The following is an 8,190-nucleotide window of genomic DNA, read 5'->3' as shown; positions in this document are numbered from 1 at the left end:
CCAAAAAAAAAAAAAAAAAAAAAAAAAAAAAAAAAAAAAAAAAGATTTAGGTAAGTTGGCAAAATGCTTGGAGGACTATAGGAGATTCCAGAGATTGTGTAAGAAATTTTACTATATGTATATATAAGGACAAATCTATGTATTTTTTTTAAAGTGTTAAGAACACTTAACATGAGATCTACCCTCTTAACAAATTTTTAATGGACAATATATTATTGTTAACTATAGGTACTCTGTTGTACAGCAGAACTTATTCAAATGGCATAACTGAAACTTTATACGTTTTGAACTCCGTATTTTCCCCTCCCCACAGCCTGTTGTTACCATTCTACTCTCTGCTTCTATGAGTTTGACTTCTTTGATACCTTTATGGAATAATAAAATTTTTGTCCTTCTGCAACTGGCATATTTCACTTAGAATAATGTCCTCTAGGTTCATTCATGCATATATTTCCTTTTATTGTAAGTCATATCATATCATTTCTATTATTTTTTACTTTTTAAATATAAAAGTGATTTATTTGCAAGGTCAAAAACAATAAACAGAAAAACAAGCAAACAAGCAGTATTTAAAGCTATTTGAAGTAAATACTTAACATATAGTGCCTAATGATCTTCTCTCACCCTCTAGCTAGGGGCAGCCACTGTGCAGAGTTAATGTGTATCCTTCTAGACATTTATACACATAAACTTCTATAATTATAATTTCATTATTTTGTAAGTTCTATTTCATTTAATAATTTTCACTATGTTGCAGCAACTATTGCATCACACTTTTAGAGCAATATTTGTGCTTATTTGTATATATGTTTATGTGCAAATACATACTTTATTTGTAGTATAATGCTTTTCTCAGGGAAGTTTTTTCAGTGTTTCACAATGACTTTTTTTCCTTAGGAAGAGTAAATGTTAGGTATCCTTGAAAGCCTCTTCAACATTAGAAAGACTAGTTTTAATCTTTCAATGTATTAATAGAATGAATTATATGAATAGAATTTTTAATATTAAAATACTATTTAATTCCTGCAATAAACTATAATTGGTCAAAATGTATTAATCCTTTAATATCTTGCTACATTTGTTAGAATGTATTGAAGATTTTTGCTTCAATATTCAAAATGAGATTTTTGTGTCATTTGCTTTTGTGTATTTTATCAGATGTTGGTATCTATGTTATTCTGTCTTTATATAAATGCTTGAGGAGTGTAACAGTTCTGCAACAGTTTAAACAGCTCTGTCAAAGACAGCCTCTTATATTTGATAGGATGCATACATGACATTTTCTGGCCTGCTGATTTTTGGGAGAGGTAACATTTTGATAGTTTTTCTTTTTGCTCTCCTAGCAATTGAATAGCATGAGTTTCCCAGCTTCCTTGGGATCAATGTTTTCACAAAGTATGCATTTCATTAAAATGTCCAAATTTACACTTATTATATATTCTTTTATCTCTTTTGTACTTAAAATTTTGTGTATTATAACTTATGTTCTCCCTTTTCTAATTCAGTTAGCTCTTAGAATGTATATATATTGTTTGTTTTTAAAGAACTAGCTTTTGATATTATTAATTCTCTTAATTTATAAATAATTTTAATATATATATTTATAATTTATCTCTGCATTATTTTGGGTTTTTTTAAATTCTTTTCAGACTTTTTAATTCAGTAACCAATTTTGCCTTTTTAAAACATTTACATTTGTTCTCTGAATTTTCCTCTCATTACCTATGCAGACATAATGTAGAGGATACACATAAAATATTTCATTGTCATTACTTCTTTTCCCCACTCATAACACAATGTTCTCTTCTTTTCTTTCCCTCCTCTTCCTCTTCCTTCTCCTCCTCCTCTGATCCTCTCCCTCCCCCAACAAATTCTCTGCCTCCTCCCCTCCTTCTCCCTCCTCTTTCCTCTTCCTGCTCCTCCTCCTCTCTTGTCTCCTTCTGCTTCTCCTCCTTTCTCCTGGCCCTCAGATGCAGAGGTGCAAGTTAATTCTACCTCACTGCTCATATTTTATTATTATCAGCAGTCTCATTAATGCCTGTTTTTTCCTTTTTTTTTGATGTATTTACTTATCCATTTATTTATTCCTTTTTTTTTTCCGATTCCTTTTTTTATTCCTCACTATGGACAAGTTCTGTTAATGCTTTTGATGAATATCTTAAATTCATAGGTATCATTGCTAAAAAAAGCAGCTATAGTTTAACTTTCTCCACTCTTTGGCACTGAAAAATTCCCTGCAACCACAACTGATACTGTGATAGCAATCTTTTTACATGTTCCTTTGCTAAAGGTAACAACACTTTGTAGTTGCAGTGCTGATTTGCTGATGAGCTGAAGTAGTATAGTTGAGCTCCTACAGAAGGATAAATAGCTGTGTATTATTTAACAATTGAATTTACAAACATTATGAAGATACAGTATTATTTACTTCACTACCAATCATGATCAAACTTTTAATATGACAATGCACATTGTGAATTTTCAAGAACTAGTATAATAGACTATTGCAAATCTATTTGAGCATATAACTCCTATCAAGGAAGTGTCATGTGAGACAGGAATTGCATGGAAAAACACTTAAATTTTTTTTTCTCAATTCTAAGTTTTCATTTTTAGTAACCTTTACTTTACTTCTTCTTTATATGGGTAAAGGCTAGATTATTTTGATTTTTCTAAACTGATTAATGAATTAACTATATGTATATGCATATATATGTGTGTGTGTGTATATATATATATATATATATATATATATATATTCTCATGACCAATATATCCCTTCCCCTTCTAACTTAAGTGTAACGACTATTGCTAGCATATTTTGATACTCTTACTAGAGACATGAATATTATATTTACACATTATATATGGCATTTTGCTAGTCTGTTTCCATTTTATTCTAATGTAATTATACCCTGTTGTTCTGCCACTTGCTTTTTCTACTCAAATTATTTCTGAGTAGTTATTCATAAAGAACACAACATGCTACATCATTATTGTAACTACTGTACCATATTACATTCTATGAATATACCACAAATGATGTAGCTATTTTCCTACTTTTTGAGATTTGAATTGTTGTTTTGAATTTTCTGTTATTGCATATAATGGAGAGACAAACATTATATATGCATATATATTCATTCCCATTCCCATAAGTAGACAGATATTGATATAGATTAATCTGGGGAAATTCACATTTATAATCATGGTTTGACTATTCTTCTGTTCTGTTCCATTTTAATGTTCACTAATTTATAGTAACATTAAGAGAGTAAATATATTAATGCTAGAAAATTAAAAAAAATTATTTAAGAGAAAAGAAATGCAAGTACAGTCATATAACTTCAGAAGATAAGTTTTTTTTTTGTTTTTCTTTTGTTTTTTTGCGATACGCGGGCCTCTCACTGCTGTGGCCTCTCCCGTTGCAGAGCACAGGCTCCGGACGCGCAGGCTCAGCAGCCATGGCCCACGGGCCCAGCCACTCCGTGGCATGTGGGATCCTCCCGGACCGGGGCACGAACCCGTGTCCCCTGCATTGGCAGGCGGACCCTCAACCACTGCGCCACCAGGGAAGCCCAGAAGACAAGTTTTTTAACTGTAAACACAAAAAGTCATTATCAATCTTTGCTTTTGTAAAATATATCACCAACTGTATTCACTAATAGGAGCCTACCAGCAGTGATACTCTAGTTGAAATGGACACTCCTATATCTTGATTTTAAAAAATATCATTCTCCAATTTAAAAAATCCAAGGCTCCTAAGAAAAATATCTGATTCTAAATCTGAGACAGTGGAAGAATAAGGTCAGTTTGGAGCATCTTGTGCCAAAAAAAAAGAAGTATTCAAATATGAATGGAAGTGAAACAAATGGACATAGGCTCCCAGTCACCAAATTCAAGACATGAACATGAAAACAATAATTTTCATTGATTTTAAAGACTGAATAAATAAATATCTATGAGTCCATTGTGCTAACCAAGTAAGAGTTTACAATTTTTATGTTCCTGTTTTAGATGACTGTATAACAACGTTTTCATCTGAAAATGGGTCCAATTTTTTGGTCCAGTGGGGACTTTTCAGAATGATTATAATACCACTCAGTAATATAGAAGTAACATTCCAAATATGCACAATGTTATAAAACAACAGGCATATGTATATCCTGCTACTGAAGCTGTGTCTACAATTTGTTATCCAATGCCAACAGAAAATTCTCAATGTCTTTAGAATTACAAAAACATATAGTTTCCATACTTGCTCTTTGTGTGTTATCAGACAAGACAGTTACTTAAGAAACATAGGAAATGCAGAAATTGCTATAGTAAATATGGTGTTCTTTTTCACTATTAAAGTTGTATATTTCCTTACATTACAGAAACAATTTTTTTGTACTAGAAAATGTAAGTAATGCTTTCAAAAAAGTAAATGTACAGTTATTTGAAAAATGATAAATGAAGACAATACATGGCCTTCCATAAAAAAAAAAATTGAAGATAATTATAAGAGAAAAAGCATTAAGCATACACTCTTTCATTTTATGAAAATTTTTTATCATCCCAGTTGATTAGGAAAACCTCTATTTTGTAGAGGAATCCCAAATAATGATTGCAGAAAGGGATATAAAATTAACAGTTTTTTTGTAATATTCTATAGGGATATAAACTCACAAGAAAAAAGAATGGATGCTGAAAGTCATGTATAATATGGTGGGAAATAGGCTATTCCCATAATGTCACTTTATCATCTTATAGTTGAGTTGCAAATTGCATACAAGATCAAACTTAGCATCGATAATTGTGAGTAAACCATACTTATATGCCTTCTAATGGGATTCAATATAAAATACATAGCATCACAATATTACTGAAAAAATATTTTACTTAAATTTAAATAAGTCTTTAAACATAAATTTCAGTCTGGAAAATTTAGAAGATGGAACCTTGTACAAGAGATTATGTCTGGGGCTTCCCTGGTGGCGCAGTGCTTGAGAGTCCGCCTGCCGATGCAGGAGACGCGGGTTCGTGCCCCGTTTCGGGAAGATCCCACATGCCGCGGAGCGGCTGGGCCCGTGAGCCGTGGCCGCTGAGCCTGCGCGTCCGGAGCCTGTGCTCCGCAAATGGGAGAGGCCACAACAGTGAGAGGCCCGCATAACGCAAGAAAAAAAAAAAAAAAAAAAAAAAAAAGAGATTATGTCTGGTTTCATAAAAAAGTTAATGTCATATTAAAAAGCTGGGGAGGGAGCCATGCTTCCAGATTAAAAGGAATTACAAAGACAAGTATCTAAAGCAAAGTGGGAAGCTTGATTGGATGTTTGATTTAAAATAAATAAGATACATTTTGACAACAATTTGAGGAGTTTGAATATGGTTAAGTAGTGGACATTTACTTAGGTTTAATAAAACTATTTTATTTATGTAAAAGAAATTCCTTGGGTTTATGATATACATGATAAAGTATTTAGGAGTAAAAGGTCATTTGCCTGTAAATATTTTCTGCAAATATATCTGCATGTACACACAAACAACACACATACAAATACATGCTAAATCACATGTATGGGTCTTTGTGTGTGTATATATATATATATATGTGTGTGTGTGTGTGTATAGGTATGTATATGTGCATATTATATATGCATATATATATATATATACCACATAAACAAAATGACAAACATTAATAATTGTTGAATCTTGGTAATCTAGGTGATTAGAATCTGGATGGCCATCCTTTCTGCATTGAGTGCATGAATATTTTCAATTTAAACATTGAAAAACATTATTTAATTTCTGCTAATGTCATTTTCTGATCTTTTGCAGGGAAGCTTATCTTTGTTAGTATTATAGATATTAGGTTTCTTATATGTTAGGAATTTGGTTTTGCAGCCACTTTTTGAGAAAGTGGGAAAGATTTTTTTTGTTTCTGTCATTATGTTGTTCTCCTATATTTATTTCTTTTTCACATTTTCAGTTTTTTGTTGGCTCTGCCTGTTCCTAAGCCTCTGTCCTGAGTCAGGTGTTGTAATCACAGGTTGTTGCTCCTGCTTTGTAGTGGTATTTGGGCTAGAAACTCATCCATGGTCCCAGTGGGAGAACTGGATCAGCTTCTGCTTGCAAAATTTCTTGTCTTCCACTATTCAGAGGCTTGCATCTTACTCTAAAGCTGTCATATCAGGCCTAGGGTGAGCAGCTTTTATTTTTTAGCAGGCTTTTAAGATAGAGGAACCTCACATCAGCTGCTGGTTTTAAACTCTGGAACTGGCTCCAGGCTCTCCTCTCACATTAAGCAGTTCAGGCTGATGATCTGAGTAGTTTTTGAGTATTTTATGCCACCCTACTACTATCTTTATTAGCACCAGAGCTCAACAGACCCACAGGTTTCTACTTACAACTTTGAATGTTGTTCCTTTTTAGGTAATAAAGATGTGTACATTGTTTTAGTCTTGAAATGTCCTTTTCTTATTTATTTATATATTTATCTATCATTGCTCTGTAGGCTTTCTACTCGTTAGTCAACAAATAATTATTTGTATAACACATTTTAGGCATCTAGATATCAATTATTTTCATATTTTGGAAGACATACTTTATCACTTCATAAGACAATTTGCTTATATTTTCTTCTAGTGTTTTAATGATTTGCTTTTTAAATGTTCTTTCACTTTGGAGTTAAATAGAAAAAACAAAGAACATCACACCAACCCAAACCATGAAAAAATCCATAAAAATCTATAAATTGTAGTGCTTCTGAGCCCATTTTCATGCTGAGTTCTCAAGGCAATCAGGTGAACTAAATTTGAAAGTGTGACGTGCCCATCCAAGAAAAGACAAGACTCACAAAACGTTTCCATAATTGTCAGAGTGTAGGAGAAAGAGCTTGCTGCTGTATAAGCAGATAGGAAGACAACTACTGAAATGTTCATGGACAGATGGCAAATTTTAGTGGAGATAAGAAAACTGAAAAAGTGAAAAAAAACAAATCCTAGAAATTAAAAAATAATATTAGGAATGAATAATATTTTTGATAAACTTAACAAAGACCTGAGACAAGAATTCATGAAAGTAATGACAAATCAATAGAAATTATCCAAATTGAAGTATAGAGAGAGGGAAAAAAAGTGAAAAAAAACAAAAAAACAAAAAAACCCAGAAAAACCCAGAATATCAGAATTCTGTTAGACAATATCAAACAGTCTAACAGTGTTTGGACTTCCACATTGAAAAGAAAGAAGAGAACTGAATGGAAACCTAGAAGCATTTCCTTTTGCCCCACTGAATTGAGGTGTTACCTTATTATACACAAAATTTCCACATATATTTACATCTTTCTGTGAGCTTTTCGTTTTTTATCATTTAGCTGTCTATTTCACATTCAGTAGGATATTCCATCAATTAATAAGAATTTCTAATATATTTTAATATCTGATTTGACCACCTCTCACTTATTTCTCTTCTTCTGCATTGCTTTTCTTTAATAATGGTTTTTAAATTATTTTCCTTATAACATATAGAATTAACTTATCTAGTGTTAAGAAAATATGTTAACATTGGTGTATTCACTCAAATCACATTATTTTGTAAACTAACTTAGAGAGGCTTGACATATTTAATAGAGAAATTTGCTTTTCCACAAATGCTATATCTTCTGCTTTTTAGAGACTATTTTAGTCTATTTGTTAATATGTCAAAGTTTTTCTCATATGGGCTTTGCACATTTTTTGTTAATGGAGGATATTTTCACAAATACCTAGTGATCCTCAGCTGCATGTTCATTTTAAGATAAGGATTCTAAAGTGCTGGTCCACTGAATGGTAATTGGTGAGGACCACAAATTTGGTTGGGAATCCTCAAAAGCATGTCTTTTATTTGGACATAGACAGAAATATTTTAATATCCTTCTAGGCATGTATAAGGTAGACTGCTAACATTCTGATTGTATGTCTAATGGGTGATTTCTATATTTTTCACTTGAAGCTTTCCTTGATCTTTCATTCCATCTTTCAGTTGTTCATTCTAAGCCCAGAGATATTTGTCTTCCACTCTAGAGTAAGAAGTAATCTGGTGTCTAAGTGCTTGTTACGTGTGTTTAAACAGCCTTTCTCTATTCAGCCTTAGTCCATACCCAATCTCATGGAATGCTGATGTTGCCAATCTTTAGGAATTTGTAGGTCTGTGCAGTATGACTCC

This window comes from Lipotes vexillifer, unplaced genomic scaffold, assembly GCF_000442215.2.
Source record: "Lipotes vexillifer unplaced genomic scaffold, Lipotes_vexillifer_v1.1 scaffold380, whole genome shotgun sequence".
Taxonomy (NCBI): domain Eukaryota; kingdom Metazoa; phylum Chordata; class Mammalia; order Artiodactyla; family Lipotidae; genus Lipotes; species Lipotes vexillifer.
Note: the sequence above shows the minus strand (reverse complement) of the source record.